General features: G+C 36.9%; 1 long non-coding RNA gene across 13 annotated transcripts in view; it reads right to left on the reverse strand.

The window, feature by feature from the left end:
• The window catches only part of LOC104873750, a 121,130-nt gene that overhangs the window by 39,747 nt on the left and 55,734 nt on the right, over positions 1-25,649 (reverse strand). For 6 of the 13 annotated variants that reach the window (XR_002025930.1, XR_002025927.1, XR_783574.2 and 3 more), the window contains one exon: positions 17,817-23,004. The exons of 5 other annotated variants lie outside the window; for them this stretch is intronic. This is a non-coding gene — a long non-coding RNA (uncharacterized LOC104873750). Of the gene's footprint in view, positions 1-8,933; positions 10,714-17,816; positions 23,005-25,649 lie in introns of those variants that run through there. 2 more of the 13 variants (XR_002025929.1, XR_002025928.1) reach the window with 2 other exon arrangements.

Raw genomic sequence — 25,649 nt, forward strand, 5'->3', positions numbered from 1 at the left:
GAATGATAAATGCAGTTAGCATTTCATTTTAATGTAGCCTGTATGCATAAACTAATTAGCTTTTCTGCAATAAAGAATCCTCAGAATACAGTGACTTTCAGGAGGAATGCTCATCGTTGGTCTTCCACGTTTTTGTCCGGCATGGAGCAGTTCAGGATTGGGGGCAGGGGTGCCCGTAATCCTTCCTGTGTTCCATTTGTGCTTTTTCCCATTGTGTTCCATTCTGAGGTTGCACCATTACCTAGGAGTGTCTGAGAATTGCAGCCCGAAGCTGGCATCTAACCTGCTGTTTCTGTAAATAAAGTTTTATTGAACACAGCTGGGCCCAGTAATTTGTATGTGGCCCAGAACTGCTCTGGTGCTACAATAGCAGAGTTTAAGATATCACCAGTGACTTTGTGAGCTTTAAAATATTTCTCTGCGCTCTTTCCCAGAACACATTTGGCCAATCCCTGCCTTAGACTTCTATGATGCTTCTCATGTTCAAAGCTAGACCAAGGGTTAAAAAGACAATATTATTGAAAAGACAGGCACAAGTTATGCGCTGCCTCATTTTTTTCCCCATTTTATTCATTTCTTCCTCCATGCAGTCAGTCTTTGAACAACAATTTGTGCCACTCACAACTCGTAGCTTCTCGGAACACATTCCATTGATGGCAGTGTGGCCACAGAGCTACATGAATTTGCTAGAAGGTTCTAAAAAAGTACAAAGTGAAATGTGCCGCCCAACGTGACTACACAGCCAGTTTCTCTTTGTAACTATAAAGTGTTCCCTGGCAAAGGAATAACGTGGTGAAGACGTGAACAGCCGCAAAGAAGCAGGATGGAAAGCTAGGCATCAAACATTTTCATATGACTAAGACTGTATAACGGAGGACTGGGTTTCTAAGCTAATAAACGTGTATCACACTTTTCATACATCACTGGCTCTGAGAATACATTAATGAAGAAAACCACACGGTCATGTTGAGTTTACTGCTTGTTAGTCTAGGAAATTAGTTGGTAATTCTCATGTTCCTACTTACTTCATAGAGGGAAGAGCATTTCTTTATCGATTAAATAATCCCTTTCCTGTTGAGTAAGAAATTTGTTTTATATGGAGACAGACTTAGATTAGCTTTCCTTGGCTTTCTTTCTCTTACCTTTGGACTGTACAATAACTTTTCCAAAGGCAAAAATCAAAATTTCATATTCAGATTTTGGACTATATGTGATTTCCTATGAGAACTTGTTAATGTTTCTGATATAAAGGATGTTTACTTCATATCTATGTATCAGTGATTTCTATATGGAAAGTGAAAAAATCACTGAAATGATATATTTTTAGGACATGCTTATGGACTATTTTGTGAAAAGCATAAAGGCAAAATGCTTGAACACCAATCTAACTAAAAAGCATAGTGTTTTCATTTGCAAGTCAACTCCACAAGAAAATATCTCATTTGATTCCCCACGGGGGCCTAATGCTATAGATATGACTTAGTAGATTAAGGGAGCTAGGAAATAAGCCTGGGTATTTGAAAATAGATGTTTGAATTCTAAGAACCTATTCACTTTGATAATTTTAGCTGACTGGAATGACAGTCAAAAGAAAAAAATGGGTATTAAAGCTGTGAGCAGAATAGAATGTTACAGTTTGGACAGAGTTAACAAGAATAGAATAGCAGAGAATGAGAAAAAATCTTGAACTTTGGTGAAGAATTACACTTGCTTAGCCCCCAGATGCTTAGTACTGGTGCATCATAATAACCCAAACTTGGAAATAGGTACTTGCCATTTGATAAGCTGTCAACCTGGTTTTCTTCTATGGTCACATTGGGGGACTACAATCTAAAAGATTGCTCTTGCACCCTCCAATGAAATAGAAAGGGTTGTGACACAGGCCTATGGTTACAATGGGAGAGACAGGTTTAACCTTATTTATTCATTCATCGAAGAGTATTTATGAAAATGCATAATATTCTAAGCTACATGTTGAATTCTACTACACAATACTGAGCAAGAGGCAGGTTTTTTCCACTCATGAACTTCATGAGTGCATAGAAGACAGAAGCCAATCATGGTAGCCACACCCAGTATCCCAGAAATCTATGAGGCTGGGGCAGAAGGACTGTGAGTCTGAGCCCAGTCTAGAAAACTTAGTGACTTAACCATACCTTGTCTCAAAATAAAAAGGGCTAGGGATGTGCTCATTGCAAAGGCCCTGGGTTCAATCCCTGGTACTGCAAATATACATAGACAAGCAGATGTAGATAGATAGATAGATAGATAGATAGATAGATAGATAGATAGATAGATAGGCAGACAGACAGACGAGTCAGGAAAGAGAGCATTTGATAAAATACTAGAGAGAAATCCTAATACTGAATACCTGTAAGTGTATAGAGCGGTAGGTCTTTATTTAAATGGAGAAATGGGGAAATGAAATTCTATGGTAAGAATTCTGCCCATTTTTGTTTGGGCAATAGTGAGTCTCAACAGATGTGAGTAATGTCTAAAAATACTAGTAATGGGACACAGGGTGCAGGATTGGAAGAGCAAGTATATTTCCAGTATGAAGAATGTTTGAAGTTATGAGAACTCAAGATAAACCCACCCAGAAAGGGAGCTCTGGAAAAGAAAGATCTGAGGATAACATTTTTAGCTTTGATACCCAAAGATAAGAATTGCAGCAAAGAAAAGACACAATGTTATAGACAGACAGAAGGAACTGTGACAGCAACAAGAATAGAATTGAGGAAGTACACAGTTGGAGTCCGAGGAAGCATTTCAAGGAAGAAGGTGAGATTGGAAAGAGATCAAAGATCATGAGGACTTAAAATAAGTCGTATTTCACACTTTTGAGAACAGACTTGGGAAAGTGATGTGAAGTGAAAGAGATCTCAGAGTGCTTGGGAATACGTAGGTAGATAAAGTTTAGGGGCAGGAGATGCAATCCACCAATGCAGAATACGAATGTGCAGGAAGCAGGAGGACAAATTCAGTTCAAGTTACGTAGATGTGATAGAAGACATGAGCATTATCGAAAATGTGAACAAAAAGAGTCCACACAGAGGAAGTCATTTAAAATTATAGAAAAGGGGTGGAAAATTCTATAAATGAAATAAAGGACTCCATTGGGAAGTTTTAATGACTAGAAGTAACACACAGCATTTCAAATCACTGTATTCCAAAACAATATGCCTATATCTATTTAAATGCAATTGTTAAGACCGTTTTGCATTTAATTATTTTAGGTACTGAACATTGGGAGTGGGGGCAGTTTTAATTTCATTAGCCACCAAATTGATGTTCCCAGGGGAAAATTCTTCAGTGTAAGCAAAGATACTTATCCACATTTTTCCCAGGTGACCATCTATCCCCCTCAATATTTTTTTCCACCAGGTGGCAATGCCCCCTTACTATTGAAGAACCGGAAACTGATACGATGAAAACAGTGAATAATCTGGATTTCTGAGAGAACATTCTGACAACTGTCTTTGTTTAGAAAGTTGACATTTTCATCAGAGTTGCCTCCTGGAAAATTCATTACAGATTCCCAAACTGCTGATTATTATACAACCGAAGCAGAAATTTAAGAGACAATATGCTTTATTTTTAATGTCTTGACCTCCAAGTGAATTTTTCTAGAAAGAAGAAAAGAATGTTGTTGTATTTTTTCATAACCTGAAAATTTTGGAGTGTCTGGCAAATAATAGAAATTCTGAGGCACAGTTGCAATAGAAAAAATGAATGAAATAATTATTGAAGGAAGACCACAAAAAGAGAGAGAAGGGAAAAGTTCACAGATTGTCACATATTCTTCATTAATACTCAGTAAGTATTTCTGGAATGGATAAAGAGAAAGAACAGAGAGACCCTGTTGTGATACAGTATTCAAGCATCCAGGACCCGAGAAATTGTTGAAAGAATGAAAGTTTTTTTTTTTTTTCATTCATTTAACAATTATTTTTAAAAATCGAATTTATGATACAGAATAGAATAAGGAAACTATGCATAGCAGCAAACCATGACTCAGAGGATGGCACTGGCCTCCTGCTTGTATGTATAAATAACTTTTTATTAGAACTGCCAGCAGTGTTTTATGCACATATTCCTGATGACTGCTTCCCTGTGATACAACCGATTGTATACTTGCCACCGTCTACCTGAGCTACAAAATCTAAATGACTTGCTATGGCCTTTCACATTAAAATTTGCTGACCCCAGGACCAGTATTTAATGGCATCGGAAGTGAAATATGTTAAGTGTGGATCTCAGTCTCAGTTCTAACACTTAACACCCGTTCGACTTTGTACACTTCTTAAGGGTTGATTTGGAAACTATTTTTAGAATACTCAGTGTTCTGCTGGTGGCTACACAGGAAGTGTATCATCCATTGAGTTATTTAACCTTGTGTCTCCAACGAAATACCTGAGATAAGCAACTTTTTCAGAAAGAAAAGTTTATTTTGACTTGGGTTTTTAGCATTTCAGTGCCTACCTTTCGGCTCTGTTATTTTGGGGGCCACGGCAAGGCGGAACTTCATGGAGGAAGCACATGGTCACCAGAAGTACAGATGGAAAGAAGGGGTTCCTCCACCCCCAATTACTTTCTTGGTCTAGACCCTACCTCCTACAGCTTCCACTAGCTCCCAGTAGAGCCACCAGTTGGTGACCATGTCTTTAGCACAGCCCAGTATGTGGCACTTTGGAGAACATTCAGCATCCAAAGCATAATGCCCAGTATTAGCTCTTTGGCTCAAACTCAAGGAGATAATGCAATGAAATCCACTCTTTCCACCAGCTTTCAAACAACAACCTCCAAATCTTTCTTTTCCATTATATACGAAAAATTGAGAACAAAGGTACCTGTTTTATATTCTGGTGAATTTTGGTTTCTATGTATTTCTATTTCACTGCAAACTCCAATGATGGTATTTAGCGGTTAGTCCGTGTTTAGCATGCTTGTGTTTGTCCAGATCTGATACTCTTCACAGTCCCTCAGTCGTGCAAAATGCAGTGAAACCATGAAGAGTTGGAAGAATATGGAGCAAGCACACAAAGGTTCTCTAAAGAGTTTTTGACTCTGGGTATTTGAGGTCCAGCTCTGGTTCACAGAAACCAAGATGCTGGTGGTGTTTCTTGTACTTATTCTTAACTAATCTAGTGCTTGACTGCCAGTAAGGGCCTTTGGCAAACACCTGTAGAAGAAGTGTCTAAAATCTAAAGTGTGAATCACTGGAATTGGGAACTTTGTCAAAATAAGGGAATTAAATTCATTAAAGGTGTGGTAGCTTAATTTTCTGTGCCAGCTTGTAATGATCAGGACTGGCACTACACATTGAGCTTGTACAAACCCACCCAAACTTGGCAGGAGCCATGACACCAACCAAGCCAGCCCCTTGGCTTTCGCTCCAGGTTAAATGTGCTTAAATTAGTAAAAATTGGGTTTGGATTTGGGGCCTTTCTTGCCGTCTAGCATCAGGACAAAGAGCCAAGACAGCTTTGCTTGTGGGTAATGTAGTAGACATCTCCAGGTGGACAAGACTGCCTCAGAATTCCAAGAGTCGTCGGGATCGATATCAACAGCTGGGAGAATTTAGGATTAAACTCTGTAAACACGTGTTTCCAGGACTACGTTCAGATCTCTGACTCTTGGTGGAAAAGTAAGCAGTTCCTTTGGAGAAAAAAGACTTAAGTGCCAAGTGAGCCTGCTCCTGGGACCACTGTAACAACATTGGCCATGGCACAGAATCACTGGGTTGTGGGTTAGATATGACAAGGGCCACACACGAACACATAGACCCTAAAACCTAAGTGAGGTTTGTGTGCATATGTGGGAACATGTCAAAACACAATGTATTTGATGCTTTCTGTGATGTACAGGGATTCTCCTAGTAACAGAAGGAAGAAGCTATGCCTGTTGCAATGATACTGTCTCAGATCACTTCAATATATGCAAATCTTATTTGGGTCATGATTTTCTTAGCTGCATTTTTTCACAAGAGGAATTTATTTAGTGCTTTGCTCAGTATCTTGGTTAGAACATGAAAGTGAACAAACCTGCCCTCGTAGAACTTACATCGATATTTGACGCAAGTAGTTATATTATCACTTAAATAATGACCAGTAGCAGATAGGAGTAGAGTGCTAGATGAATAAAGAGTCAAGGAAATGAAATAAGGCTTCACCAAGGGTGATGTTGGCCTTGGGCCATGAAAAGCATGGCAGTCCCTCGGCTCACCATTATATTTACCAAGAAAGGAACTGAAAATTTACTTTAAAAAATAACAGTAGATATGAGGAGATATTCTCTCCCTTTCATTAGCCTGTATTGTACTAGTTCTACTGAGTTTCCATGAAATTAGCGGAAGTATGGATAAGCTGATTTAAGAAAAATGATGAAACAATGTTTTATTGCATGTGGATAATTTTTCCAATGTCCCTGAATGTTAGTCATAAGTAGATGAATGAAAATATTATGTAACCCTCTCCTCAAGCCATCTAAGTCATCTTTATAGATACATTAATATTTCTGAAATCCTTTCTGTTAAAATAAAAAGCAATTGAGAAGAGATCGTAACATTTGATTGGAGAGGATACAATTGGTTTATCCTTGTTTCTTAATGTGTTTTTATTGTTTTTTTATTTGTCTCTCATCATAAAATCTTCACTGTCCAATTGAAATACCAACAGTAAATAACTGTCATTTTTGTGATGTCTCAATAATATCACTGGCCTGAATAATAATATTACCTAACAAGTACTAAGCTTGAATTAATTAATGAGTTGTAGAAAATTATTATTAATCCATTTAGTCAATCAATTTAATAAATATTTATGGAGCACCTACACTGTGCAATTTGCTGGGTAATGGGAACAGAAGAAATAATTATGATCAAAAAGAGAAAAGCCCTCTCCCTGTTTATCTAATAAAAGACATTGGCATTTCTCATCAGAGTGATGAAAATAAAATCAGACAAAGTGTAAAAGATTTTCCAATAGGATGTTAAAGAGGAAGAAAATTACAAAAAAAAAAAAAAAAAAAAAAAAAAAAAAAAAGGAAAGCAAAAATGTGGCTGAGAAGAGAAAAGGCAAGAAGGTTCCCTGCTTAATAGAGAATTGGCTTAAATTCTACTGGCAGAGAAAAGTTTTCATGACCTTTCACTACTCCAACCCATAGGCTTTTGGCTTAGACAAAGGATTCACACCAGTGCACTTGGACTTTCAGAGGAAAAATATGTAACAAAGAGAAATACACGTAGGGAATGGCGTGAGGAGCTTAACAATGCTTAATCATAAAAGTGGGAAAGAATTTGCTGGGGGTAGAGACACACACCTGTAATCTCAGCACTCTGAGAAGATGAGTCAGGAGGATCACGAATTCTAACCCAAATTGGTAAACTTAACAATTTACTGAGATTCTGTCTCAAAATAACCTCCACAATGGCTGAAGATGTAGTTTACTTTCAAGACCGTAGGTCCGATCCTCAGTACTCCAAACAGGGGGAAAAGTGGGAAGGAAAAGGTACAGTATGAGTAACTGGTTTCTTTTAAAATAACAAATAACAAAAAAGAAAAATTGAAAAATGTATTTTGCAGAAGACGTTAACACAGCAGAGCATCTAATTGCAGTGGAAAGCCACACATTTCCTAATTTCTGTTCATTTTTTCTGTTGCTTCTTCCACCTCTAGCATTCTTCAGGGGAGTCTTTTTTTGTTTTTTGTTTTGAGGGGTGTGGAGGACTGAACTTGGGTCCTTGCACTTACAAGGCAGGCAGCAAAACCAAGTTAAATTCCCAGCCCCAGTGGAGCCTTGGTTTTGCTGAAAATGTTTACTATTTCTGTTTTTGGTGGTGCAATGCATTTTCTCCGATATTTGTAGAGAAATTGGAAGGAAATTATTATTCACATATGGTAGGTTTGGTAGTGCATTGTTTTGATTATCAAGGGAAAACTGTTCCTTTTTTTCAGCTTTTCATAGTGTGAAGTATCAAACAGCTGATATGGGAGTAGTGTAGAAAATTTTCACAGGCTATCATCCTTAAGAAGATTAAAAGTTTGTCATAAAAGAGCACGTAAAAGAATTTTTAAAAAACATACTGTAGTAGTCAGGATTATCCAAAGAAAAACACACTGTGACACACATAATTCACACACACAGAAACATAGATAGATATATGAACTTAGAAATCTATCTATCTATCTGTCTACCTACCTATCTATCTCTATATATAGCTTTATATAAATACATATATATTTCTTATGAGAAATTGATTCACATGATTATGGAGGCAGCAATGTACCACAATTTGCCATTTGCAAATTGGGGACCCAGGAAATTTGGTGATCTAATTCAATCCTAGTTCAAAAGCAGTTCCTGATCATGTGTTCCTATTCAGTGGGCAAGGGAAGATGAAATAAGATGTCTCAGCTCAAGCAGTGATTTAGAAAAAATGTAACATGTAAAGCTATGTACTCCTCCCTCCTGGCCATCCACACGGAGGAGTGTGATACACATTACAAATTCCAGTGCTAATCTGATCCATTCCATAGTCTCACAAACACACCTAGAAATGCTGCTTAGTTTGGATGCCCCAGGCCAGTGATTTTGACGCATAAATTTGCCATCAAGTACACTAATAGTAAAACCGTACTAAATGTCATACTGAGTACGCCTTGTTTTTCTTTAGGATTGAACTACTTAAAATGGATGCCATTGTATATAATTACTTTGTGTTATTTCTTGTCTTTTGCTGTGATGTAGATGGATTTAGGAGATCTTGAAAGTTAGACAAATGCTCTGCCCACAATATACATGCCCCGTCCTTCCTTCCTGTCTGCCTTCCTTGTTTATCCTCCTTTCTTTCTGGTTCCTCCTTTCCGCCCTCCATTTTCTCCCTTTCTTCCGTCCTTCTTCTCTCTCTTTCTCTCTTTTCTTTCTTTCCTTCTTCCTTTCATTCTTTCTCTCTTCCTCTCCCTCCCTCCCTTCCTTGCTTCCTCCTCTCTTTCAAGTTGCATTGCCAAGCAAACTTCAAGGCAGCTGGAAATAATAATATCAAGAAATAACAACACATGGCTTGTATTTTTAAAATATTTACCCATTCGAGAAGCAAAAAGTCTTTACCAAGATTACTTGTAAAATAGGTAAAACCTTCCATGTGAGAAACATTAGGTGCTCATCCTACAGAGTTCATAACAATAATTGTAATTATTGACTAGGTGCCACCCACGACATAAGAATTTATGTACAGTAGCCAAATCTTCGTGAACACCTCCTAGGCAAGCTGTTCTTACTATTGCTGTAGACTTTAGAAGAACCTGGAACAGAAGCAGTTAAATAATTATACCAGGTAACCGATGCAGGAAACTGAATCTTTCCTTTGATCTTGTGCATTTCGTCCTTTTCCTTAGTTTATTCAATGCAAAACAACCATAAGACATTAGAAAGTAATGCACGTACACATAATCACGCTTAAGTCACCGGGAATTTTACACACAAAGATGTTACTTCATTTTTTAAGCTGCCATGTTTTCTCAGCATTTTTTTTTAATAAAACATATTAATGTTTCCATGTTGTGTTGGAGCCCTTTTCGTTTATCAGATGAGTCTTAACAATAATCTTTCTTCTGAATATTCTCGAGTGTTCCTGAATACTTAAGAAAAAAGTCCCCATCCTTCTAGCTAAGAGGGGCCCCCATAGTGCGCTCCTGCTGGGTCTTCGCACACGCTTGCCCTCTCACAAACAGAAAATCCCTTCGCGAGATCTCCGTGCTTTCTCTCCTGATTCTTGACAACGTTGTCTGCAAAATTTGTTCACTGCAGAGTGCATGAGTTTTATGTAGTGTTAGAGCCATTAAAATGAACATGTGGGGGGGAGGAAAAAAGTTAAAGAAATAAGGAGTTTCTTTCCAGCAAATGTTCCGCAGTGGCTCCGAAGGGCCCCTGCTTGGAAATGCTGAGTCTTGTGTAGGAGCCCCTCAGTGGCAAAGGAAAACAGGCCACTCTTATTAGAAATTCTACAGCTAAAGATGTAACATCATAGCTAAATTCAGTTGGAGACAGGTCGAGAAACAAAAACCAGGAGCCAAGGCAGTCTAGTCGGCTCTGAAATTTGATTCAGGCACCAGATTATGAATAGATTTAACTAGTTCGCCAAATGAAAATGTAGATTTTGGCACCGACTGAATTTTTTTTTGGAGGGGAGGGGGCATTCTATATGTGGAGTCGGAGTACACACTGAGGGATATGAAAAGGAGCTTTTTATATTATATAACTACTCTGAGTATGTCAAGGAAAAAAGAAAAACAATTAACTCAAGAAATGCCAAAAATTTTTTTCAACCTCTTTTTACTCCCTTGAGCATCCAACTTCTCTTACTTACCTGACCTTAGAATGCGAGCTTTTTAATCATTCAGAATGATACAGCTCCAAGCAACAATCAATAATTAAACAATCGCTTATGCCAACTTCTCATTGAATTGCTAGCATACTGTAGGTTCCACTCCAGTTGCCTAAGAGCTTGGTGCGACACGGGGCTTCCGTCCTTAGCGGGAGGTAGCGCTTTGTCCGTGAGGATGTGGACATGAATAGCAATTATCCTGAGGTTTCTCAGGTTCCTTTTCCTTTTTCCTTTCCTGGCAGGGGTAGCAGGGTGTGCCACCAACACGGTGAAGCCCCATTTCCTCCCATTTCCATTCCGCTGGCCCTCACAGCACTGTGATTCCACATCTTGGAACGATAAAGATAAAAACAAATTAAAATAAGGGCAGAAAAACGGGTTTCATTTCTCCCTCAGTATTGCGATCTGCTCCTCAAATTCTTACGTTGTGCCACACTGCTTTATTATTAGTTTCCAAACTGTCTCTCTTTAAAATGTACCGTCTCAACAAGTTAAAGACACTTAAAAATATTTTTCTAGTGCTATTCAACACACCCAAACAGAATCTGATGAAACGTTTGCATTTTTGAAAAGATTTATTACAGAAATATTGTAACATGCTTCGGATGACTTTGTTTTATTTATAATATTGTGTTTCTGGGTGGCTTGAAAGACTATTATTCAAATAAATTTGCTACAGTGTGTGCGTGTGTGTGTCCCTGAGTTGAAATTATTCTGACAATTTCAAGAAAAAAAAAGTGGAATTGTTGTTCACTGTGTATTGAGAAAAGAACGGACTATCAGCCTCTGTGCCTTTAAAGGTAGCATAGTGATATATAAAGTTTAAAAGTCAAATTCTGGCTCTGTCCTTGGGTGCCTGTGGCCATGGCTCATCTTCCTTCTCTTTCTGAGACTTAGAAACCTCATTCATCTTTAGGACAATGGTAAGAATCCAATAGGCTTTAAAACCCTGGTGCACATCCTGAAGAAGTTTCTCACTGAAACAGTCAAAATGGGCATCAAATGAATGGGACCTCACCTCTACTCACAAGAATATTGACCACGCGAGAGCTAGCCTACAGCTGCAAACAGTTACTAGCTGACCAAGGATTAGCCAGCTGCCAAGGAACGGAGCAAGAAGGGAAAGTGGGGTCTTAGGGTGCCAGGGAGAAGCAGGACAAGTCAAGAAAGCCATTTTGTCATCTAATTCAGGTTCTCCTGTAGGGTGGTGTCCCTAATAGCATTCGAGGATTGACTAACATTTGCTTTAAAATGAAATGAGGTCACACTTGTGTGTCCATGTAAGTCATAAAATCTGGGTATCTGCTCTATTATCATAACCAGTGACATTTCCAAATCCAGGCAATTACCCAGATTATATCGGCATTAACTCTTTCACGATTAATTTGGGTCAGGGGATTTATAGTAGTGTACATGCCCTGGTGAAAGTAAACTATGATGTCATAAATATTTTAGCATTGGAAAAGTAGGTAATTTAGCTCAGTCTCTTGTCAAATTTACTGTACATCCCTAGATACTGTGATAAGCTGCCGTGACCAAAGTAATGAGTCAAGTAACTATGATAAAATTTATTTTCAGATGTTTGTCAAATTGAGTAGTTTCTTATTAAATTTGAAATTCCTCCAAATTACAATCTATATAGTCAGACACTCTGACCAAATACTCTCTGCATCAAAATTCAGCAATATTTTGCAAATATCTATTATCTCAATGTTTATATATAGTTGAAGCACTTGGAAATCTGACAGTCTTTTGAATCATCCTTACCTTTTGGCAATTTTAGATTTTCTTAGTTTAAAATGGTGAACAATTAAAAAAAATTTAAAATATACGCAAAAGCACTAATTCTTCAGGATATATGTGTAAAGATATATGTAGCCTTTTAGAAAACAGATCATGTAAAAAGAAAGGAAAAATCATAATAGATTTTTATAAGTATGTTAATCTTAGGAGGATACATATTTGGGACTTGACTAAATTAAAGTGAGAAAATAATATTTTTTCATTCAGCCTATTGGTACATTTAAGGTAAACAATACAGTTACATTTATCACTGGGATTTCATACTTTTACGTGATGTATCTTGATCCTTAGTTTTTCCCCATCCCCCTGCCCTCACTTCATCCCCTCCACCCTTCTCTATTTACAAAGACTTTGGTTCCATTTTTTCCCTTTTTCCTATTTTCTTCTTTTCCCTTCTTTCCTTTCCCCTGTCCTTAAAGAAGGTAAGTTTGAGCAGTAAGAATATTTTACAGGTTTCACACTGGGAGGGCAATAAATATTGCTGAGAATAGATGTCTCTTTGTTAGTTGAATAAGACTGCTAGTAAAATAATATCAAGTCTTGAACATAAGCATGACTCCCCTAAAACATACAGTGTCCACGAATCGGAGACAAAGTGGAGTGAGGAGTTGGAAGTAGGAATTGGAAAGCCTCAGGCACCTACTTGAATACTCATGTTTTCCAGCGGAAGAACCGGAAATGATAGTCATGTCTCAAGGTAGTAGTGCATGTATGCTTAATGGGATGCATCTATCAAAATTAGCAGTTCAAAGCAATTTAGTTTAAATTTTAGTGAAGAGTCAACTGATATTTTAATGGACTTGAAGTGTAAGAATATTGTTACAATGGAAGACAATGATTTAAAAGGCCCCCAAAGTCCTTTATGTAGTCATTCAAAAAGAACTAAGGACATATTTTACTAAAAGCTGTTAACTTTGACGAGTATGAGGTTACTCCCCACTGAAAATGGCAAATTTATTTTCTTACTTTAGAGGGAAGTATGAAAAAGAAGAATAAAGCACTTTAAATGCAATATAATCCACTAAATGTGAGTTTGAAAGGTAGCATCTTAGAGAGACTATTTTTTTATTCCTTGTACTTGAGAGAATGCTAATAGGATGGACTGGGGATTTAGCTCAGTGCTGCCGCTGCCTGCCGCAGAAGCACAAGGACCAGAGTGTGATCCCTGGTACCCCACCCCCCAAAAAGAATACTAATAGGAGCTTTTCTTTCCTAAACAAAAGATACGTCGATATTGATCACATTGCATTAACTATTTAAATTAATGGGCTAATATTTTATTTTCTTTCTAGTGCATGAGCATGCAGCTAGTATCATTCAAATACTCATACTGTGCTTTAGGTGTGTTTGGAAAAACACGGTTGTGCTTATTAAAAATATATATTTCTTTTTCCCGAACACTCTCTAAAGTTCTGCCCTTGAGAGAAGACTCTGAGTGTGGAATTACTTCACACAATGCACCTAGTAGTGAGAGCTGATTCTTAACATCATGCCTGATGTCTGATGCTCCTTTATGTGGATTTTGTAAGGAGGCTTAGAAATGTAACTTTATTTGCAATATGTGTATATGGACCAGGCAAAGGAATTAAAGTTAATGGGTTGCCTGATGTATGCGGCTCAGTGCATTCTGTGGAATGCTTTTGTAAAAGACATGGAGGTGTTTATTTCACGTGTATATGCTTAAATACCACAGAGTCTATAGAGTACATTTGCACAGGTAGAAAAGCAAACAAGAACCCTCTAGAGGTATATTTGGATTATAGATGCCAGTGCCTCATGGTTGGATTTCACTCTGACTTCGTTCAGGCATGTGATCTAGGAAGTGCTAAAAGGTAGGTGTTTAAAAAGTAAAATACAATAAATAAAAAAGTGCAAAAGAACAGCCAGATGGATGCATATTTTCTATTAATGGAGGCATATTGTGCTGAAAAGGAGCTAAACATTAGGGTATTTCATTAGGAGAGAAAATATACACATCTTTCTTATTTGACGTCATGCATGACACCATGGAGACTTCAGCCTGGAGATGGGCACTAGAGTGTTATTACCAAGAGTGATAGTTAAGAAGGTGATTTCATTTACCACATGAGTAGGTGTTGATTACAAACAAACAGGAAGCTAATTCAGGGATGAAAAAAGAAATATGCATGCAAGAAGTGTGATCAAAATATGATGATTAAATTTGTAAAAATGCCTTACAGTAAAAGTCACATTGCCATTAATAGTCCTTAAAATACTCCTCCTTACTTCAACTATAGTTATGCCATTGCTTTTGCCACTTTCTGAAGCAGTTCTGGAAGTCCTCTTTCCTCAGTGCTGTTATCAGATGTGACCAAATATTCAGTGAATTGTACTGCTGAGAGCCTTCCACCTGAAAAGCCGGCTTGTAGAAACATGAAAGTATGACCTTGTCTACCGCATTTACCAGATCGGCACCATTCCTTAGAGTTTTGGACCGTCCCTTGTCTTTATCTTTTAAGTTTTCCAGGTTTCTATGACAGATACCCTTAAAGTAAGAAAAACATGGGTTTATCTCTTATTTCTTCTTTTTTTAGGATGAGTGGAAATACTTCATTGGGACTAGGAATATGAGATGCTCCACACGCCATGGCAATGTTATATAATATTGACGTAACGATGGATTTAATATGGCGAGTCTCGCCAGTGAGCGAGACAGTGCCTCATATTTGTCTGTCTGCCTCTCTATCTATCGTTTATCATCTATCTACCCTTGCACAAGTGCTTGCACAGAAACACAGCCAATCATTCTTCTGAGTAACCGGGAAAAAGGAAGTCAAAATGATGGAATTGAATGCTGCTACTGTGCTTTACTGCGCAATGTGGGTGAGTCCAAAATGACTTATAACTGAACACACAAAAACAACAGTTAAGAAAATGCTTGTGACGAATGCAGATAGCAGCCTAATATATAGAAGGAACGTTGCAAATAAAAAGACACCATTTGTCAAGCACACATTAACAGTTACTGCAATCGCGTATCGTCAACACGTGTGAAAAATAGTAGATACAAATGTAATGACCAGGAGGACAAGTGCGTAGTTTGGAACTACTTCTCCACAAAATAGCACTTATTAATTATAGGAAATATAGTAACTACAGTGGAAGAAGCTAGTGGGTAACCTTCACCAAGTATGCAAGTTACCATTACAAGTAATTAGATGTGTAGACATCACCCACTTCCTTTCTTTTAATTATTCATTAAGTTTATTGGTACATTTAGGTAGACAGTATGATGACACTCAGCACTGGGAATGTGGACCTCTACATGGTGTATCTTGGCTCTTATTTTTTCCCCATTCCCCTGCCCTCCCTTCAACTCCACCCCTCCTATTTACAAAGACTTTGTTTCCATGTTTTCCTTTTCTCCTATTTATTATTCTCCCTTCCCCTTTCTCCACCCCCTCCCACTTCCTCTTCCCCTTTGGACCCTTTTCACATTATCTATTATGTCAAGAAATGATACGCTTCCTGATATGCCACAAAAAGGAAGATTCGACATCGAGTCCAAAATGCATAATTTCATTTTACTTATCAGAAAGTATTACACAAGTGCAAATGGCATCATTCTGCACAAAAGTAAACGAAAAAAATCAAAGAGGAACATTTTCCTGCTCTTTGAACGTGTCAAAGTTATGAAAGGCAGAAGAAAGACTGAGAATGCCTCCCAGATGGAGCAGACTGAAGAAACAGGATTAAATGCAATGAGTGGCCACGAATCCGATCCCGACTAGAAAAAGGACATTGCTGGGAAGATTGCAAATTTGTAAAAAGCCTGTGATTTGCTTTAGTATTATTGTATTTAATTTTCAGGTCTTGATCATTTTACTAAGGTCGTGTAAGATGATGCTAATGGAAGAAATTAGGTGAACAATAAATGAGAACTTTTTGAAAATAATGTTTGCAAATTTTGTGTTTAATTATTTCAGAAATGTAAAGAATTAAAATACAAGGACAGGGGGATTTAACTTTGTGGTGCCTCCACCTGCCTCACAAGCTCAAGGTCCTAAGTTTGATCCCTGCTACCAATAAATAAATAGTAAATAATTAAAATGGAAATATAAAAACACATAGATATTAATCTATGCAATAAAACCTAGAATAAAAATGTGCTAATATTTTAATAATTTAAATTGTTCTTTTGTTCTGTGGTGCTAGGTATCAAAAATCTAAAGCTTCTGTAATAATTGAATGAAAATTGAATCAATTTCATATGCTAAATTTAGTAATAGAGTTAAAAATTGATAGTCATAACTTATTAATTCAAAACTCAAGGATTATCAGTAATAATTCAGAAATTATCAGTAAATATAAATATAAACTGTAGATTTGCATCAGTCAAATTCATGCTATTCAGGAGTAAATCTAAGAGAATTGCAGAAATAACATGAATAAAACATTAAAGTACCAATGAAAGATTGACAAAACTGAATTAGGAGATAATTTTGTTTTTTAAATTTACAAAACACAATATAAAAGAACTGAAATACCCTCAAATTACTGTAAATTTAGTAAAATACCTATCCAAATAATTCTGAATTTTTTAAAATGCCAAAGTGAGTCTAAGTCTGTCTGAACCTTCAGAGGATTTGGAAAAGAAGCATAATATGTGAAAAATGTTAAAAATTTAATACGTATTATAAACAAACTTTCCTATATAACTATAATAAAGGTAAATATTTAAATAATAATATATCTTAAATGTAAAGTTTCAAATAGTGCCCTATTAGTACCAGAATTAATATGTGCAATCTATTAAAATAGGGAATGTATACATTGAATAAAATTGTTTAATATAGGGCCAGGGATTTAGGGTAGTGGCACCATGCCTGACTAATAAGCACAAGATCCTAAGTTTGATCCCCAGTACCAAAAAAATTGTTTAATATACACTAACCACGGCATGATATTCAATGGAAAATCACAATAATTCATTAAAAAATACAGTCATTTGGTAAAAGCATTTCTGGTTATAAGATTAGACATTCCTCATATTATACCAGAGAAGATATCAAAATTACAGTAAATAATTTACTTAAATCATGAAAGGAAATAAATCAAACAAATTAAAATTACACATAATTTTATTCTAAATACATATGCCTATTTTACATGGCTGAGATTCAAAGTTTTTTTACGTTCTTTGCTGTACATAGTACTGTGATAATTTGATATTTCTCTTTAGAATTTTCTTATTCAGGGTGACCTGCCTCGCAAGCGCAAGGACCCGAGTTCAATCCCCGGTACCAAAAAAAAAAGAATTTTCTTATTCACAATTTTAAGATTTTACCATACATCTATCATATTAGTACATTTATCCTATTGATCCAACATGATTTACTAAACATTTCTCTTCAAAGTGAATGCTGCCATGTTTTTTGCCTCTGCTCTTAGCGTTAACTTTGGTAGGAATAGCTTAATGTGTCATTCCATTTCCTCTATTAAATGAACTTCTAAGAATCACTGTAAAGCCATATTCGTTGGTAAAAATATCTTTGTAATTTTCTGTTATGAATTGTGGTAATAGATGATGCATTTCAAATTTTATGCATATGCAACATATATATAAAACACATATTGTACATGCATAAAACAAGTTACATGTATTTATAGATGTATACATGCATGTGCAAATTTTATGTTGATAAAACAATCATGCATATGTTATGCACCTATCAATGGGTGTGCTATATATACATACTTATATTTTGCTTTGTAACGTAATAGATGTCTCTTACTTCCAAGTTAGCTTTATTTAACATCTTTATATCATCCTTCTTCGTGCTTGGTGGTAAGTAACACGGGAAAACACTTCATTTTGGTGATGGGAAAGGAAAAGACCAACTGTGATCTATGTGAAAGTCAGGCTATATGATTACATTATTTTGCTCTTCAGACTTCTTTTTCTGGATTAAATCTGATCATTTCTTAATGAATTAGCCTCCTTCCATTTTGTTTTGATAACAAAGCATAGGAAAAAGAACAACACCCCACACCTCAGTCTTCCATCTGTTATGGAACGAAGGACACAGTCTCTCTCCAGTGTTTCATGGCCAGAAATATTTTTCCGTGTGCTCCCGTAGTCCTTCAGGCCTTCCTTTTGAGCCAACAATTATCTCACTGAGTTGGAGGCCCATGGGTTTCACACTAGGGAAGATATCAGCACAGAGAATCCACATGCTGATTTGGATATTCATTAATCATCTAGCTAATTTGTTTTAACACAGGAGTGTTGACAGCAAATGAATGTTATTCCAACGATGGTGACTGCATGATCCAGACTATTATGACATTAACATCCACAAGGCTGGCAAGTCCATGTTCAGATACGGTCAGTGGTGATTTCATTCCAGTTGCAAATATACCTGTATTTCGTCCACATCTACAATAATCATCGAGTAGGCTGGCTTTGCCAGGAGGATAAATGATTATATTTTTGCACATTTTGATTATTAGATGCATATATACATTGAAATCTTAGAGATAATGAATGTGCTTGATAAATGTGTGAATTTGATGCTAATATTCTTCAGTAAAAAATGAAGTTAAATTTGGCTTTACAATATATAATGCAGTTATTGTAGTGTGAATTTAGTCTTGCATGAGATAGCTGTGAAATTAACCCAAGTTGGGAAAAGCTTTCCTATACTTTATGAAGGTGGTGCACGTAAACACTTTTAATATTTTAAATTTGTAGATTCACAATTCACCAGGTAATAGATCCTTAGACATAGATACCTTAACTTTTCAAACTATCTTTCCCTTTGTTGTTTTCTGTCCCTCTCAGTTCATCTGTAAAAGAGATTTCTCTTCTTTATTAGGTCGTTAAGAACAAGAGTTTAACACATTAAATAATTTATCTAAAGCCTTTCAACCTGTTACAACCTGTTAGCGGTGGACTGCAACTCTAATGAATGTTTGCCCTACTTAAATGAATTAATTCCCAGATGCAAGTACCATCTATTAATGAACACAACACATGGCTGTACCAGGGCTTCTCAGTTTTAATGAAATTATAAGCTTACACAGGTAACCATCACCTGGAGACTTTTTAAAAAGATCCCTTCAAACTTATAAGATGCACATCGCCTTAGCATGATCATCTCAAAAAACACCCCAAGAAAGGAGGTATTCTATTTTTCTGACCCTGTAATTTTCTAAAGGACCCTCTCTGGAAGTTTTTAAATATTTATTTCTCGATTCAGTTTATTTACTGAAAGAAATTTAGTTCATGGCATTAATCGATGAAGAGATATGCAATTTAAGGAAAAAAATAAAGCTATTTGGAAAGACTCCTGATCACTATACAGAGCTATGCCTTTCACCCAGTAGGATAATAGAGGAAGTAAATGGCTCTTTCCCTGACATGTTTACATTGTTATCTACAGCCTTTTAAACAGTAGCAGAGCTGTGGTTCTCGATTTGCTCACTCATTCTGTTATTAGAGAAATTCTTAACTTCTTCCACAGGGAACTATTTTTCTGTCTTCACTCTTTCCTAGTGCCAGTTCTCAGTATATCTCAATACAGCCAGAATGTTGAAAGCACGTCTGTCCTTCTCATTGCCCCTATGGGTAGCAGCTCAGTTATCTTCCATACCAAGCATGCATTTTAAAAAAGGCAATAGATATTTATTGCCAATTTGCTCATGGAATACTGGTCATTAATCCAACCATGTATTGTGAATAAAGCATGTGTCTATAAAGCTGAGCAAAATGCAAGATGAATAGGAAGGGTGATTTTTTAGTAGTCCATAAACTGCATATTTTATTTATCCATTCAGTGAAATACATCAATAAAACAGTGAATTTTGTAAAAATAATTACCATTCCTCATGAACTCTAGATGGTAAGTCAATAGCTCATGGACTGATCTGTCTTATGAATTAACCAATTTTCAGGAAACCTTTCACTAAATTGAGCCACTTAATTGAGGAAATAGTACATTGGAGCTTCAGGCTTTGCCATTTAAGAGCAGCAGAAAGGGACACCATGAGAGGAATACTGGTGAGTTCAAGCCAATAGGGTGTTTCAAGATCTATTATTTCAGAGACTAATGTAAACAGTACCTTGTATTCAAATTTCATGCAAATACTTTCTCTTTTCTTTTTGCATGATTTTTTTTTTCTCATTGAGATTATTGGTCCTTTTTAGGTATACAGTACAGTTCATCATTCTCATACAAACACTTTCTTCAACATTTCTTTTTCAAAATTCAGTGCCTTATGGTTTACTTATTTTGTATTAATAGCATTCATTAAACTTGTAACGACTATAAATGTAAGACATTACTTAAACAGCTTTAAAAGGAGATAAGAATTTTCTTTTCTTTTCGTGCTGCTGGGAACTGATCCAGGCCCTCACATATGCTGGGCAATCATTCTGCTGCTAAGCTACACTTGCAACCCGAGAATTTCCTTATCGACGGTTAAAACACAAAACACAATTCATAGCATCACTTCAGTTTGTGTGTGTTTAAGGTACAACATCTTCTGAGGTAGTGCAAATGCTCCTGTGTCATGAATTTAGAAGGACTCGTTGGGTAGGGTACATGCTCTTTGTTTAGCTATACCTTGAGTTATACTTGTTCTGTTCTGTGAGAGAGACTATGTGCCATATGATTTGGTAATAATTATAAAAGAGATAAAATAATCATTTTTAAAGTATAGTTTAGAAGCTATAATTGGTACCTTATCTAGAAATTTGAGTATTATCATTATTTAATTTAGTAGGTAAACATGTAATTCAGTACATTTATATAATTTGTTTAAGCAAATTACTCTAAAGAAAATAAATAGAATATGTGCTTTTTGTCTGGAACCAGACATGAACATCCTCAGGGCAATATCCGGTGTACTTCCTCTCTTTCATCGGGGGCTCTAACACAGAGGCAAACCTAAGACTTAGAGCTCTCCTTCAAGCTAATCGCATGTCATGCACAAGCCCTCCATTTTAATATGTGCAGAAAAGCAGACCGGGAAATCCCTCTGTGCTGGCAATGTTTGATGTGAGGGAGAAGAATGAAAATAAGGTGTAGAGGAGTTTTTGTTTGTGTTTGTTCGTTTTTGTTCTCAGGCGCTGGGGATTGAATCCAGTCATTCTTCCTCTTAGCTAAGTGGCCTGCTGGGGCGCTACACTCCAAGTCTAGAGAAGAGGTTCCCAAATTGTGCGTTTTATCTTGTTTTGTGTTTTGGTTTGTGGTTTCAGAAAACTAAATTATTTCCTTACACTTAAAAGAGTGCTTTTTGATGAAATTTACTTTGTTAACATTGTGCGTCTATTTTATCAGAACCAATACTTTGGCATTATTATTAAAACGTACATTAGAATAACAAGTGCTCTTTAAAATTATTGTTACCTCAAACATAACTCTCAGTTTTCATTCCTGCTGAATTACAGTGAACTCCCTATTTAAGGGTCATTGATACAAAAAATTAAAAACTGCTTAGTTTATTTGAAAAAAACAATCAGCAGCCCACTTGCACTGTCAGTTAAGCTAGGAGGAAACTAAAGCAATTGCAGATACGTCAAATGACCTATCCCAGTTCCAAACAATAAGTCGTGTGGACTCTTACAGAAGATCTATGAGCTGAAAACCCTGTCCTCATTTGTCTACACAATAATCGTGCTTTAAATTCTCAGGAAAAGAGCCAGAGAAAAATACCCTATCCAGATCTTGAATGCCTTGCCTTAATCACCTGAATTTATTGTTTATATTTCAACAGTGGAAGCCAATACTTTACCATATTAGAAGCACTTTTAATTTTACTTACATAGACAAGATTTCAAGTTACATCTGATTTCTCAAATTATGCCAAATGTGAGGGTGTGTGAGAGCATTCTGTGACTTCCAGCACTTTTAAGTTAAATGTCTACTAATCACAAACCAAAAATGATACCTACAATTGAAAAAGAAAAGGAGAAGTAAAAGAAATGCCTTGTAATTTATTTCTAGCTGGGCTGGAGAGAAAGAGAGAGAGAGAGAGAGAGAGAGAGAGAGAGAGAGATTGATTTGGAGAAATGTCCCCAGAGAACATGGTCTCATGGCATTTCTAACCTGATTTCCAGGCCAGAGAAATTCTGATGGATACACAAACTTTGAATGGCTATGCGAATCAAACTTATGAACCTTTGGAGACCTATCCTTCATTAAGGCTGACTTCAATGGGGAATACACAGTCAGAACGGATGGGTTACTAAGGCCAGAGGTCTCCACGCTAATCGAATTGAGAAAGACTAAAACCAAGGGATAAATACCCATGGTAAATTGATGATTATTTCAGGTCCCTGAGTTAAAAGGCTTCTCGGTGGTTTATTGGATATCAGCTGATGTTCAAGAAGCAGCGAGGCATTTCTTTTCTTCATCTTTGCACACGGATACAATTCTTAGGTCAAGAATAAAACACAGTTTCCCACAGCAGTGACACAAGCTGAAAGGGATAATTTTAGAAAATCCTCATTAGCAGTGTGATTCATTGCACGGTACCAGGGTGGAGTTAAGGAAATTAAAGTTCAAACTCACTTAGGAGAAAGGTCAAAATGAAAACCAGAGGAGAAAGACCCGAGGAACATATGTGTAGGACTGGGTGATAAAAAGTTAAGGGCAGCGTACAAGCATATGCCACCAGGTCTGCTGCAAAGTTTAAGAGCCAGGAGGCAAGAGCAGCACACGGATCCACGAGTGCAAAGTTGACGGGGGGGTTCCAATGAGACCAGGCAAAATTGTTTTCATTTCCACCACGCACTGCTTGTCAGAAGCATTGGGAGACCTGCTGATTTGTCAGCAAAACTGCATCTTAAACTGGAAAATAAAAGGAAAGAAAAGAGTCGCAAAAGCATAATGCATATGTGTATGTATATGTATACATATAATACGACAGGGTAAAATATAATATATACATGATAATGGCAATAAACCAGTAAGTACTGCCATTATTATATATGAAAAACATATACTAATAGAAAAACTAAAAAAGGAAACAAAAACAATGAATCTATAAACAGTACTGGTGGTGTTTCCTTTTCCACATTCGTTCTTTTTCTAGTTTTCTCTCTCTCTCCCTTTCTCTGTATCCTTTTTACTCTGCCTTGCCCTCTTTCTTACTTTCTCCTCTTTTTTACCTCCTCCCACCAGCCTCTCTTTTCATATTTCTCTTTGTTCCTATTTCTTCTCTGTCTTCCTAGTAAAAGAAAACGTGTTTCTAAAATGGCCCTCAAACCAGATGTGGGGGCACAGGCCCTAGATCTCAGGATCTGGGAGGCTGAGGCAGGACAATTACTATGAGCTTGAGGACAGGTTAGGTTGTGTAGTGAGTTTAAGACCCACCTGGGCTACATAGCGCAATCCTACCTCAGAGAAACCAAATAAAGATAAATCAAAACATTTTAAAATGGCCCTCAAAGTCAACCTGCAGACTCGAACACTGGAATTTTGTATCTCTTCAAACTCTTTGCCACGGAATAAATGATGTATTGATGGCAAAAAAACAAAACTTGGGAAGCGCTCTTTCCCCAAACATTGTCAATATGAGTACAGGACCCTTGAGATAGGCCAAGGAGCAAAAAAGGAAGGATTCTTTCTAACCTCTACTCTCAAGCATTTTACACCAAGTGTAACTAATCGTCAGCGGCATTATGAAACGCTAAACTGATTCCGTGAAGCTTTAGTTAGAAGCAGATTTTGGCCAAAAATGACTCAAGCAAACTTTCCTCTCCCACTTTCCCCCCTTCCCTTTCCCTCTCCTTTTTTTTTTTTTTTTTTTTTTTTTTTTTTTTTTTTTTTTTTCTTTCTTTTGGTTGTTTTCTCTCCATCCATTGTATGGCATCCAAGATTTCACATGGAAACACCCCATGGCGTGTTTTTCATCACAGGTTAAAATCAACTTTAATTTTGTTATTTTTCCTCCCCTAACATGTTGCCGATCCCATTACAGTGATTAGGCTTTTCTTTTGAATGGTTACCCGAGGTAAAAATTGAATTGGCAAATGGGCCACTGAGTAGGGAGGTGAAAGACAGCAGCAGGGCCAGGAGAGCCCGGCATGGGCGGCTGTGAGAGCAGGACTCCAGTTTCACACCATGATTTAAGAGTTGTGTGTGTGTGTGTGTGTGTGTGTGTGTGTGTGTGTGTGTGTTCGGCTCTGATGCTGCAGAGCCTGTGGTTGTTACGCATTAGAAAACCGAACTGTGTTTCCTCACTTGAGAGCAGCTAACCAACATGAAACACCACAATTATGTGCATAGCAGACATACACTGGACAGCAAAACGTAGCAAAGGTCCCTGCTAGGGAGACTGTACATGCTGGGTTTAACTAACTTCAGAGTTTTGTGCTTTTGTTCATTACCAGAAGCTCCAGTACGGCCAGTGTGAGTTATAAAACCATTCTTTTAATGGTGTAAATGAAATTATGTTCTACAAACTGGGTTTTCAGTGTGGTGACACAATGCATACAATAGTGCTTAAGTAGAAGACAGAGGAAAAGATTTAAACAGCAGCGTCCCATGTTTCCTTAACCAAACAAAGTAGCACTTTACAATCAGTAGTGTGCTATGACTGAAATCAACCAGTGATAGAAAGATTATTTTTTAACCAGGCTGGAGTAAATTCGTGTACTATAAAAAAATAATTTGTGAAACAAAAGCTTCATGCAACAATGGTGAAGTTTAAGAGGTAGGAGGGACCAAATCACATAGAAGGTATTTCTTTCAACTTTTTCATTCTTTTCAAAAATTCTGTGTCAGACAGTGACAGAGAGAACTTTGGCAAATCTACCTCTGCAGTCTGAAATTCTATCTATTACACCCGGAGCTCTGAAGATTTCTACAAGAAGAAATCATTGTATTGTGACACTAGAAAGATCAGGGACTTCTCAATCAGAACTCTGTGCAAGGCCCACCATTTCAGGGTTACTCTCACTCTGCTTTCCCAGAATGAAATCCAACCAGGTTTGACCTTTTTTTTCCCCCTTTGGACTCCGTCATGTACTCTCAATTTGATATTAAAAGACTTACTCTTGGGGATAAGAATAAAAAATGATCTCATCGCTAACCCCATACTCCAAGGAATACAAGCACAGAAATAGACTCATTATTCTACAAGTTTCCTGTGCTCACAAAACAATATCACCAGCTCGAGGAAAGGATATTCTCGAACTAGTACAAGTCACTAAATTAATTCTTCTGTTTCTAGTGTTTAGAAGGCATACTGATTTTCAGTGAAGCATTCTTTGAAACCATAAAAGTGTTTCCTTTAGTCAATTTTTTTTCCTTTTTCCAAATTAATTGTGTGTGTGTGTGTGTGTGTGTGTTTTGTGTTGTGTTTGTGTTTGCATGTGTGGAATGCTCTGAGGAGATCAGTTTTTTCTTTATTAGCACAAATTAAAGAACATGTCTTCAGAATATATGTGTGTGTGTGTGTGTGTGTGTGTGTGTGTGTGTATATATATATA

The sequence above is a fragment of the Fukomys damarensis genome, unplaced genomic scaffold (assembly GCF_012274545.1).
Source record: "Fukomys damarensis isolate Sample0158 unplaced genomic scaffold, DMR_v1.0_HiC HiC_scaffold_23, whole genome shotgun sequence".
In the NCBI taxonomy this organism is placed as follows: domain Eukaryota; kingdom Metazoa; phylum Chordata; class Mammalia; order Rodentia; family Bathyergidae; genus Fukomys; species Fukomys damarensis.